General features: G+C 41.0%; 1 long non-coding RNA gene across 1 annotated transcript; it reads left to right on the forward strand.

Annotated features, from left to right (window-relative positions):
* The first annotated feature begins 1156 nt into the window (after positions 1-1156).
* Positions 1157-7764, forward strand: LOC138786885 (uncharacterized). Its single transcript, XR_011362239.1, has 2 exons — positions 1157-2166; positions 6794-7764. It is a non-coding gene; the product is annotated as an uncharacterized lncRNA (long non-coding RNA).
* The last annotated feature ends 5115 nt before the right edge of the window (positions 7765-12879 follow it).

Below are 12879 nucleotides of genomic sequence, written 5' to 3' on the forward strand. Positions count from 1 at the left end.
GATGTGTATGCAGCAGAGCTGTGTGTGTGTGATGTGTGTGGAGCAGAGCTGTGTATGTGTGTGTTATATATGTCTGAAGCAGAGCCCTGTGTGTAATGTACATGTAGCTGAGCTGTATATGTGTAATGTACATGTAGCTGAGCTGTATATGTGTGTAATGTACATGTATCTGAGCTGTATATGTGTAATGTACATGTAGCTGAGCTGTATATGTGTGTAATGTACATGGAGCTGAGCTGTATGTGTGTAATGTACATGTAGCTGAGCTGTATGTGTGTAATGTACATGTAGCTGAGCTGTATGTGTGTAATGTACATGTAGCTGAGCTGTATGTGTGTAATGTACATGTAGCTGAGCTGTATGTGTGTGATGTACATGAAGCTGAGCTGTATATGTGTAATGTACATGTAGCTGAGCTGTATGTGTGTAATGTACATGTAGCTGAGCTGTATATGTGTGTAATGTACATGTAGCTGAGTTGTATATGTGTAATGTACATGTAGCTGAGCTGTATATATGTGTAATGTACATGTAGCTGAGCTGTATATGTGTAATGTACATGTAGCTGAGCTGTATATGTGTGTAATGTACATGTAGCTGAGCTGTATATATGTGTAATGTACATGTAGCTGAGCTGTATATGTGTGTAATGTATATGTAGCTGAGCTGTATGTGTGTAATGTACATGTAGCTGAGCTGTATGTGTGTAATGTACATGTAGCTGAGCTGTATGTGTGTAATTTGCATGTAGCTGAGCTGTATATGTGTGTAATGTACATGTAGCTGAGCTGTATGTGTGTAATGTACATGGAGCTGAGCTGTATATGTGTAATGTACATGGAGCTGAGCTGTATGTGTGTAATGTACATGTAGCTGAGCTGTATGTGTGTAATGTACATGTAGCTGAGCTGTATGTGTGTGTAATGTACATGTAGCTGAGCTGTATGTGTGTGTAATGTACATGTAGCTGAGCTGTATGTGTGTGTAATGTACATGTATCTGAGCTGTATGTGTGTGTAATGTACATGTAGCTGAGCTGTATGTGTGTGTAATGTACATGTAGCTGAGCTGTATGTGTGTGTAATGTACATGTAGCTGAGCTGTATGTGTGCAATGTACATGTAGCTGAGCTGTATATGTGTAATGTACATTGAGAGGAATGAGTTAATCCATCCAAAGTTTGAAAGAAAAATAAATCCTTTTCCATCCAAAGTTTGAAAGAAACAATAAGACTTTTTCTCATGGAACTTTCACTGAACTTGTTCAAGGATATACAGCTGGTCTCGAGATTATGGAACTCTCCTATGTGACTGAACCTGTTCCCAGCAGATAATAAATGTTATTCTATAATTCTCATAAGCAGATAACAAATGTTTTTTAGCATCCTTATGTATGTATCAACATCCTTATGTAAACAATTTTAATTGAACATTTAATACCATATCTGTCAAAATATATCCGTAGTTATTAGTTTTTTGAAGTTGACGACGTATATAGTGTATGACTTTGCATTTTACATTCATATCCATTGGTTTTTTTCTGTATAAACAAAGGTGGGTTCTCAGAGATAGTTGGAACATTGCTTACCTTAGAAAACTTCTGATATGACACTAGAAAGAATGTTTTGTCTCAAGAACTATTTCCCTCAGAGACATGTTTATCAGTGTTCAAGGCCATTCTCAGAGGAAAGTTGCCTGTCTGTTACAGTGGGAATAATGTGAAAGTATCATTGCACAGAATGTGTTATTCTAACCTTTTTGAATAATAATAATGAATACTAATATAGATGCCATTGCGCATGACTGAATATCTAAATCACTAGCACCGCCTCATCTATGTCTTATTAGCATTTGTTACCACCCTATATTTTATCTGTCTATAAAATGTGATCACCATAATAAAAACTGGGGCCATTTACACCAGACTTGTTTGCAAGATACGTTGTCTGTGTCTTCATTCTAAGTGCATGGTGTGGGAGAGGGGATCCGGACCCATTCTCCAACTTAATTAGGAGACAGCCAACAACAGTAGGCCTTCTTTGGGAAGGCACCTCGACATTATTGGCGCCCGAACAGGGACACGCCCATTACATCGGGAGATCGGATGACCTGCACTGCTGTACCAGGGGAGAGAGAGGTGAACAAGGAGACCACAAAACCTGGCCAGGTAAGAGTAAAAAATTTGTTTACTCTTTTCTGTGCTCTCCTCCTTCACATCTTTTCTTACCTACCTCTGCAGAGTAAGTTATCAAAGTGAACTCACGATAGGCGTGTTAATTTGAACTTTGTTCTCCTCTTGTTGGCTGTTCTATGTCTGTTTGTCCTAACCTGTGAGGGTTAGTATATAGTAGGCGAAGAATTGCTCATTCAGGCTAAAACTGTTACCCAGAGCCCGGCCGTGGTTGTCACAGGTCCTCATAGACACGGAGCGTTGTGCAGTGGGAACAGTGCCAGTGCTAAAACCACCTTGGAATGAGCCTAGTAGCCTAACTATACAAGGACGCTGGACAGTGGTCTGGTTGTTTCCAAGGGAAAGATCTGTGATATGCCTATTACTGTCCTCTGTATACTTGGGGTAACTTGTTTTGCAATCTACATAGCAGCAAGAGTGTATTTCAACATAAGAGAAGGAAGCCCTGAACCGTGGAATATTCTAAGTCCCAGCTTTTGGTAGTGATCCGTGGTCATAAGTGTACAGGACACAAGAAAGAAAATCATCAGTTGATCATTCTGGGTGCCTCCTGTTATACGATCACGAAGTAATTGATCCGTGGTCATAAGTGTACAGGACACAAGAAAGGAAATCATCAGTTGATTATTCTGGGTGCCTCCTGTCACAAGTGTACAGGACACAAGAAAGAAAATCATCAGTTGATCATTCTGGGTGCCTCCTGTTATACGATCACGAAGTAATATAAAATGGGACACACAGAATCAAAAGGGGTTTCTGCAACCCACATAGTGACCTGCCGATATGGCAAAGAACAAGCAAAAAGGGCAAAAGCAATGTTGAAATATTTTAACATCCAACACGATGCTGTTTTTAACCCCAATACTTGGACTAAAGTCCAAGAAACAAGGGGAGGATTAATAATTGATAATGGGTGGACATGTCATGTGCCGGTGACCAGCAATATCTAGATAAGACAGAATATTGTAGTGTGTGTGGCAGACCCAAGCCACATCATTATGTTACACCATTGTACCCAGTTTATATCTGTATACAAACTCCAGATCCTGCGAAAAGCCAACCTACCTCCAATGGTGGCGTATAGACCCTTTGTTCTGCAGGAATCTTCCCTTTGGTCGGCTGTTGAAGTAGTTACTTTGATTTAAAGTGCCCCTTACCTGATAGTAAGACCAATGCCTTTTGTGGAGGTGGCAGCCTAACCTCAAATAGTGTACATTGCCATGTAAGTGTCTAAGTACAAAGCCACGTACTCAGACAAGGAGAACAGTCCAGCTCATTGCTAGATACAGTACTGAGAGAGCTGAATAGGTTAATTAATGCTGCGTAGTGAAGCAGCATACAAAGTACATAATGTGTGGTATTTGTTATGTTTTGTACAAGGCCATCAACCAGCTCTGAGGGCTGCAGATCACATGCAAGCAGCATTAGAAAAAAAAAAAAAGAATCAGAGCTGTTAGTGTAATGTAATGTCCGCTCCTACATTATATACTGTCGTATTTCAGCCAGTCTTACTAAGCTGGTGTTCCCCTTTAGAAGTATGTTACGTGTTACAAAATGTTGATCATTTTCTGTTGTCCCGACCGTGGAACATTTGTTTATTTAGCTACGCCACTTTTTTGTAATCAGCCCTCAAAGATGGCGACTGAAAGCCAACCACTCCCACATATCATCCACGTCTGTATTATAATTGTGACGTCTCAAAACCATGCCCTAAGCCAACACCCCTATATCCGGTTATCTAGTCCGGTGGCCATTTTAACTCCTGGCATTTCTGTCCTCCGCCCATACTGCTTAGTGTCACTGAGGGGGCGGGCACAGGATTCTCCGATAGAGTCTAACAACTGTTTTGCACATTTATTAATGAATATTATTACCTGATGGAGAAGAAAGTTAGACAAAGGTATATTGTAAGCAGATTTTCTTTAAGTGTGTGTCCCCAACGTATGATATTTCTAAGGAGTAGTAACTTACTACTGTAATATATATGTATTGTTTTATCCCTAGTAAAGCCAAACCCATATCCATGGCTCCAGTCTGCACTCCTTATGCCCCCCAATATATATAGCAGCCCATTTTGATGGAGTAGCCAATTTTGATATTTTAAATTGTGAAAGATGAAAATGTAATTGAAAGCCCAAATATTAATGAAAGTTTAAAAGTTTTCATTGTAGATTATCTCAGACTTTTCAAGATGGATGACACAAGACGCAAGGATATATGTTACCGCCATGCAGAGTGACGTTCCACTGCAGAAACCGCTCCTGCCATAAGCTGGAGGTGAGGACAATCACTAAGACATGTAGGATGGTTGAAGGTAACTGTGCAGATGTCTATATGAAGCCCACCATTATGGGTTAATTGGCAAATTAGAGATTTGTTTGGTCCCTGGGCTTACCAAAAGCACTTGAAAAAAAGCTGCCATAGAGTGGCTGACGCAACGTTCACGCAGACAAACCCTGATGCCAAAAAGGGTGATGGATGAAGCTGGTGATGCTGTGGTTTCTGTGCTCTTCCCAAGGTAACAGCGTACAAAGCGTACAAGGGAATGGGGAGATGTTTCCAGTCTCTTCCTGAGGTAACCGTACATAGTGTACAGGTGGAGGGGGAGATGTTTCCGGTCTCTTCCTGAGGTAACCGTACATAGTGTACAGGTGGAGGGGGAGATGTGGATCTGTTTGTTTTTAAGTCTTTTCCAGAAACAATCAGCAACAAGCTGTGAGACCAGCGGATGGAGAGGAGGTACAGGGTAAAGATGGCAGTCAGACAGTAAGTAAGTAACTGTGTTTGCCGCCTGCCTTGTATCCCACTGTAAGTTGTCTGACAAAACCAGCAGAAGGAAGCCATGTGTAATGTGGTGTAGTATCCTCACATTGGGCGGCCCAGGGGACAACAAATATAGCAGAGAGGGTTGTGTACGGCTGTATCGTCTACACCTGCCATAACCTACTGTAAGTAACACGGTAAAGTGCCTGTCTGCATAGTCTGTCATCTTCCTGCCTGTTTCAGGGAATGTAAGTGGACGTCATCCACCTGCCACAGGTGGCCTATATAGGTATGTCCTTGTTTGTATTGGTGTCTTCTTTACAGGTCAGCCAAAACTATGGGAGACAACAAAGCCAATGTCTGAGGTGATACTAGTGGCCTTAAAAGAAGCGATATAACTGAGGCCAAGAGTCCAAGTGTCTGTAAAGAGGCCTGTCAGTCAAAAGATGGGTTTAAGGATAAAGGATCCATACCAATGCTACTATTACAAAAAGGATCATATGATATATTATTCTAAAAAGGCTTTGAAACCTTAGGTGATGTATCATTTACACTTTGCTTTTATTTCTATGGTGGTTATTTTATGTGTAATATATGATGATCTCAGTCAGACAAGAGACAATTCAGTAGGATCCAAATATTATATCGGTAATAAGCGCCCAGTCACTTCATATTATTGGTGTATGTATAATACTATATGATTATGTACAGGAAGAGATGTGACCATGCGACCAGTCATTAGACCTGTGTGATCTAATCATAAAGACGTTTTCTAGGTACAAAATAAAGTAAAAAGACTAAAAAGAAGTGGAAATTTTGAGAATCCGGTACTGAAGATTGTGAATTCACTATCTGGTTATTATAAGTGAATCTAGTGGTTACATAGTAGGTCACATTGTGGAGATTTTATTGCATTTACCTGTTGTGCTGTTTTTAATTTATGTGTCAATCAACTTTTTATTTTAATTTTGCCATGAGATAAGATTTGCTCACATCTAAACTTTCCTTTTTCAGAAACTTTTTAAAGTCCTTGTTATAGAGTCACGTCTGTTATATACAGTGATAAGACAATAAGGTTTGGTTATTTTGATAAAATCCGGAGAGGTATTTGTCATATATATATGTTATTTTGGGTATTGATAATAAGCTTTTATTTGTTTTGTTGTAACTAAGCTGTATATTTATGTATACTGTACAGACTCACCCATTGTTTAGTATTTTCTTTCGGTTATTGCAGACCTACCTATCTCATCTGCTGTAAGTTTGTTCCGCCATCTATAACTCTCAACAAATTTTTTAGTACTTTATTTCTGTATCTTATGGTGATGCAAACTTGGGACAAATTAGTTGGAGCCACAGACTATTTAGATGATCAGATATTTGACATACTGGATATACTTAACACCTCAGTAGCAGTACAGAGGCAACTTATGGTAGTTACTAACCAGCACACTGTGGTGCTTGATTTTCTGACTGCTGCTCAAGGGGGGATGTGTCAGGTAGTTGGCCCTACATGTTGTCATTATGTAAATGATCAGGGAATAGTGCAAATCACAGCAGGACTGGATAAAATTGCACAACTAAGGAAAAAACATGATGAGATGATTCTGTCAGACCAGGATAAATGGTGGTCAGGGGCATTAGCTAGCTTAAATCCTGCAAATTGGTTCAATGGTATGGGAGGATGGTTCATGGGAATACTACAAACAGTTTTTCAGATCATGTTGTTTCTTTTATTGGTCTATTGTATAATCAAAGGATTATGCTGTTGTTGTCAGAAAGTTACAAAGACTAAATCTTATACTCTATAAGTAATGATGTTTGTTTCTTTTCCTTCTAGATTGGCGTTATGATGAGGAAATTTCTTGGAGGAGGATATGCCCATGTGGCTCTAGGTGATGGTGTTGGACCCAGAAGCATCCGCACCCTGACAACCCTCGCCGGTCAGAGAGTGTTTAGGGTGCATACTGGGATTTAATCCTGTCCAGGACCCAGATTTCTTCATCATCGCCAAAAAGGGGGGACACTGAGAGGAATGAGTTAATCCATCCAAAGTTTGAAAGAAAAATAAATCCTTTTCCATCCAAAGTTTGAAAGAAACAATAAGACTTTTTCTCATGGAACTTTCACTGAACTTGTTCAAGGATATACAGCTGGTCTCGAGATTATGGAACTCTCCTATGTGACTGAACCTGTTCCCAGCAGATAATAAATGTTATTCTATAATTCTCATAAGCAGATAACAAATGTTTTTTAGCATCCTTATGTATGTATCAACATCCTTATGTAAACAATTTTAATTGAACATTTAATACCATATCTGTCAAAATATATCCGTAGTTATTAGTTTTTTGAAGTTGACGACGTATATAGTGTATGACTTTGCATTTTACATTCATATCCATTGGTTTTTTTCTGTATAAACAAAGGTGGGTTCTCAGAGATAGTTGGAACATTGCTTACCTTAGAAAACTTCTGATATGACACTAGAAAGAATGTTTTGTCTCAAGAACTATTTCCCTCAGAGACATGTTTATCAGTGTTCAAGGCCATTCTCAGAGGAAAGTTGCCTGTCTGTTACAGTGGGAATAATGTGAAAGTATCATTGCACAGAATGTGTTATTCTAACCTTTTTGAATAATAATAATGAATACTAATATAGATGCCATTGCGCATGACTGAATATCTAAATCACTAGCACCGCCTCATCTATGTCTTATTAGCATTTGTTACCACCCTATATTTTATCTGTCTATAAAATGTGATCACCATAATAAAAACTGGGGCCATTTACACCAGACTTGTTTGCAAGATACGTTGTCTGTGTCTTCATTCTAAGTGCATGGTGTGGGAGAGGGGATCCGGACCCATTCTCCAACTTAATTAGGAGACAGCCAACAACAGTAGGCCTTCTTTGGGAAGGCACCTCGACAACATGTAGCTGAGCTGTATGTGTGTGTAATGTACATGTAGCTGAGCTCTTTGCACCTGTTACCATCCTCACCATCTACAAAGACCCCATCTGTATTGCTCACTTTGTGCCTCCATGTAGTATTTCGGATGTAGGTATGCCCCTGTAGGCAATCCTCCCAGTTATATGAGATCTTACAGACTAGGAGGACTGGGGGGAGACACGAGAGGCAACAAGGGCTTTATTTGCCGATGTTCCAGTCATTGTACATAGAATAGAAAATGCCTACAGGTGATTGGTGAGCCAGTCACACGCCATTGTCTGAGTACAGGTAGAAAATACATGGCACCGAGGAGGTTATAGAGAAGATGGAGAAGGAATAGCAGAGAGGGAGATGAGATTAGGGAAGGTTATAAGCCTGAAGAGATGAGTCTTCAGGACGTGCTTGAAGCTGTGAGTGTTGGGTATGAGTCTGAGGTCATTGGGTAAAGTGTCCAGAGAACTGGTGCAGCACGAGAGAAGTCCTAGAGGCCGGAGTGGGAGGTTCTGATTATGGAAGATGTTAGTGTAAGGTCATTAGCAGAATACAGAGCATGGGGAGGATGGTAGGTGGGGATAGGGAGGAGATGTATGGAGGGGCAGAGTTGTGGAGATGAGGGAGGAGATGTATGGAGGGGCAGAGTTGTGGAGATAGGGAGGAGATGTATGGAGGGCAGAGTTGTGGAGAGCTTTACATGTGAGGGTGAGGAGCTTGAATTGAATTCTGGATTTAATGGGTAACCAGTGCAGTGACTGGCACAAGGGGGAGACGTCAGTGTAACGGCTGGAGAGGAAGATGAGCCTGGCTGCAACTGGAGAGGAAGATGAGTCTGGCTGCTGCGTTCAGGATAGACTGGAGAGGGGAGAGCTTAGAGAAAGGAAGAGTGATTAGTAGGGAGTTACAATAGTCAAGACAGGAATGGGTCAATGTATAAAAAAACTAATAACCTGTAACCCGGTCTATAACATCTAACCTTATTGATGACTGAATGGATCATGTTATCTTTGACATTAGTGGAATCAAATTATTATCATCACAAATGATACATACACTGTTTTGCAGCCTTATTCTCTTCCCTCATCTTACAGTATTCCGTATAGGGCTGAACTTTCACCTAGTAGTTTTCTGACCTACAAAATGGTGGACGACTGGAAGTCCTAATATGGTCGTGGTCCTGAGGGTCACATGGGTAATGTATGGATCATAACTAGATGTTACTACGTGTCCAGCCTGACCAATCCACTTGGAGCTTTGCCAGAATACCATTTTTGGGATATAAGTTGTACTGGGTGTAACCATATTTGGTCATTAAAACATATATATATATTCACATCCAAGAGGGTATATAAGGACAGGGATTTAGGTGGTTGGGGGTTGCTTTATATACCATCACTGAAGGAGCTTCCAGTACGGTCCATCTGAGATTCATCTACCCCCACCTCAGGATTTCACCCGTAGTCCTTTGTTGTCCAGCCTGACTTTTGCCGCTTTTCAGGAAACTATTACTGCTACCATCATTTTGGGACTCTAAAGACTTGCAGCCTCAGAGACATTCATGAGCCATTTGTAAGACTCTTGCCTTATTCTTGATATTATTAATATTCTGCTCATATGATTTTTGTACCTACTTTTGTGAATAATTAAATCCACCATATTTTGCCTACAAGAGCTCAATCCTTAAAGGGGTTGCCCAGCAAAAATCTTTTTCTTTCAAATCAATTGGTGTCAGAAAGTTACATAGATTTATAATTTACTTCTATTAAAAAATCTCCAGTCTTCCCATAGTTATTAGCTGCTGTATGTCCTGCAGGAAATGTTGGTTTATTTTCAGTCTGACTCAGTGCTCTCTGCTGCCATCTCTGGCTGAGACAGGAACTGTCCAGAGTTAGGAGAGGTTTTCTATGGGGATTCATAGAAAACCAAGACAGAGTTCCTGTCTCGGCCAGAGATGTCAGCAGAGAGCACTGTGTCAGACTGAAAATAAACCAACACTTCCTGCATGACATACAGCAGCTAATAAGTACGGGAAGACTTGATATTTTTTAATAGAAGTAAATTACACATCTATATAACTTTCTGACACCAGTTGATTTGAAAGAAAAAGATTTGTGCTGGACAACCCCTTTAATTTCTGAGAACTTGATATCACAATCTCATGTTGACCTTTACAACAGTCAGGGCGACTGTAAGAATAACTGCACTGTCCATACATAGTCATATATATATATATATATATATATACTGGACAGATATCATACTGCATCCTCTCCCTCTGTCAGATCTGCTATTAGTCCTATGATGCACCAGTACAACATCACATAGGAAGCTAGAGCCAGTACTATCTCCATCTGCTGGAAGGACAGTGTAACAATCCTCATCTCTGTATATACATAAATAGGCCAGGAGACTGTAAGTATATAGGCGGGGGGGGGGGGGGGCTGACCTGTCCTCACATCTGTTATAACTGAGTGATTGGAGCTTTATACTAGCTGAGAACTCATTTCACGAGGTTCGTGTTTGTAAATCGAATGGAAATTAATCTCATTGACACAGCCAGACTATAGTAGCTACAATACTGGGACTATTACAGAGTAGCGACACTTAGGGTGCCTCCACATGTACCGGATCCGCTGCGGATCCAGCGTCAATGAACCCTATGACAATACATACTCGTAGCACGATTGACATCCCACTGCGAATATGTAAATTAACCCCTTCGGCGGCCGGAGCGTAACTTACAGTGACAACGCACCCATCCTCCCTCCCGCAATAAAAGTCAATCATTCAGTTTCCACCATGGACAGCATGGGGGGGGGGGGCTAGGCTCTCTTGCTGACATCACTGGCAAGCGGAATTGAGTCTGAGACACTAAAAAGAGATCAGGCAGAGGAAATATCCTGATTTTGTCATGGAATGGTGGTGGCACTTCTCCGGGATGACCCTTCAGTTGACTGCTGTCTCCGGGATTGGCTACTGCCCGCCATGGAGCTCAGACTTTAAAAGATCAGTCAACAATCCCAGCCTGGATGGTGTTCACCTGCCCACTAGGTGTAACTGGTACCTGGAACCTTCCAATACGGTTAGGATCACCACTCCCTCGACTCTGTCTTCCATCGGCACCACCCTGTGTGCCACCTTGGCCGCTGACACTGCCCATACCCTATATATCAGATGAACAGCACAGGTAGGTAATAGAAAAACGTAAGTAGTGGAGTGCTCGCCTCACCGGATAGGACCCCTCCGTCCGGACATAAATCCAAAAAGACAACCGAAGACAGCACCTCTCAGTGAAAAAATGTGATGTCTTTATTCACATCCTACTTGCGCGACGTTTCGGCTGGTTCTCAGCCTTTCTCAAGCGTGACTAACACAGTGTCCAAACCACTCTTTAAAGTGTTCCATATCAATTACACAGCAATTACAAATCAATTAATTATATACAGTGCATAAATTAGTACAATCATGTATCATGATATTGTGACCATCATAGTGTACATCATATCTCATTGCAGAGTGTATCATCATCATAATCAAGTGTATCTCATAGTGTAAGACAAGTTCCATGTGCATATCTAATTCACAATCATAATACCCTTAAGTGTAAATCTTATAGTGTAATTACAAACATATAAATAAATAGATGATCTTACCCACATGTTCCTGTAAACATGGCGTGTCCATGTGCAGCAAACGCTGTATTGCGAACGTCACTGCGTCCGCGTCATGCTATTGCGTCATCACGCTATGCCGTGCGAGACCGGCGCATGCGCAGTGACGTTCAGACAACCTGGGCGCCATTTTGGAAGAGGGAAAAAGGCTATGAACCTTCCTGGCAGGCTGAACAAATGCGCATAGTGTGTGTAACGATGGCGATAGGTGTAAAAGGATATAATGTAGACAAACGAGCTGTCTACCAAAACAGTTAGTATATACAGCTGGCAAAATAACCGGCTGTGCAGTCCAACAGGGTGAAAGAACAAGATAAGGAGACTAGCACCTCTAGAGGCAGGATTTAGGAACTGCGTCCTATGTAGAGAGAAATTGGGAACTGCGTCCCTTGTGTCATAAATGACCACACAAGCTAAGAGACGGCAACTGTCAACCTCACGTCCACCGGAGGTCCTCACACTGATGTGCGAGTAAACCACCTTCAGTCGCAGCATCATTGAAGGGAAACTCTGCACACAGTCGGTTTCACCTTCATCTGATGACGTGACAGTGCCGTCTCCAACAGATTATGCTGTGTAGTCATAGTGGTAAAATATTGACTTCTGCCGATCTGGTGCCATCTGATAAATAGCTCTTACCATAGAAACTAAATTATAAAAACTAATATAGACTATATCGCATATGTTCAGCCTACAATGAAATATCAAAGCAAAAAGATGCTCCATCCAACTATTTTATTGGTGGCTCAAAAAAATATAAATATAAAGCACGGTGCCCAGGATAAATGTACAGAAAAATTAAATAATAACTTAAAAATCAAATAATGCAGACATGTCAAATTCAGGATCATGTGGTCGATATTCTTCAATGTATGACGGTCATATTCATACAGTTTCTACAAAGTAGAACAGAAAAAAGAAAGGTGAGTATTTCGCAAATATATATATATATATACAAGTCATAATAAGACACTGTGTAGATTACTCATTCTAGTACCATCTGTCAAAAAGGGAACTGTGGTGATGCATGTCATCCCTGGGCCCGTTTACACGGATGGGTCCAGAGTGGGGGAAGAGATGTTCTACAACCTGTAGTCCAGATTTAACCCAGCAGGTGCCAGACTCCCTAACGTGTATATCCATTTTAATTCCCTTTTCTTGAGAATAGCTTCCCTGTCACCGCCTCGTCTACTCCGTGAGATTCTATCAATGATAGCAAATTTCAGTTCACTAAGCTGATGTTTAGCTTCCATGAAGTGTCTGGAGACTGGCAGATCCATACGACCCGTGCGGATGGTCGACCGATG

The sequence above is a fragment of the Dendropsophus ebraccatus genome, chromosome 3, assembly GCF_027789765.1.
Source record: "Dendropsophus ebraccatus isolate aDenEbr1 chromosome 3, aDenEbr1.pat, whole genome shotgun sequence".
Classification (NCBI taxonomy): domain Eukaryota; kingdom Metazoa; phylum Chordata; class Amphibia; order Anura; family Hylidae; genus Dendropsophus; species Dendropsophus ebraccatus.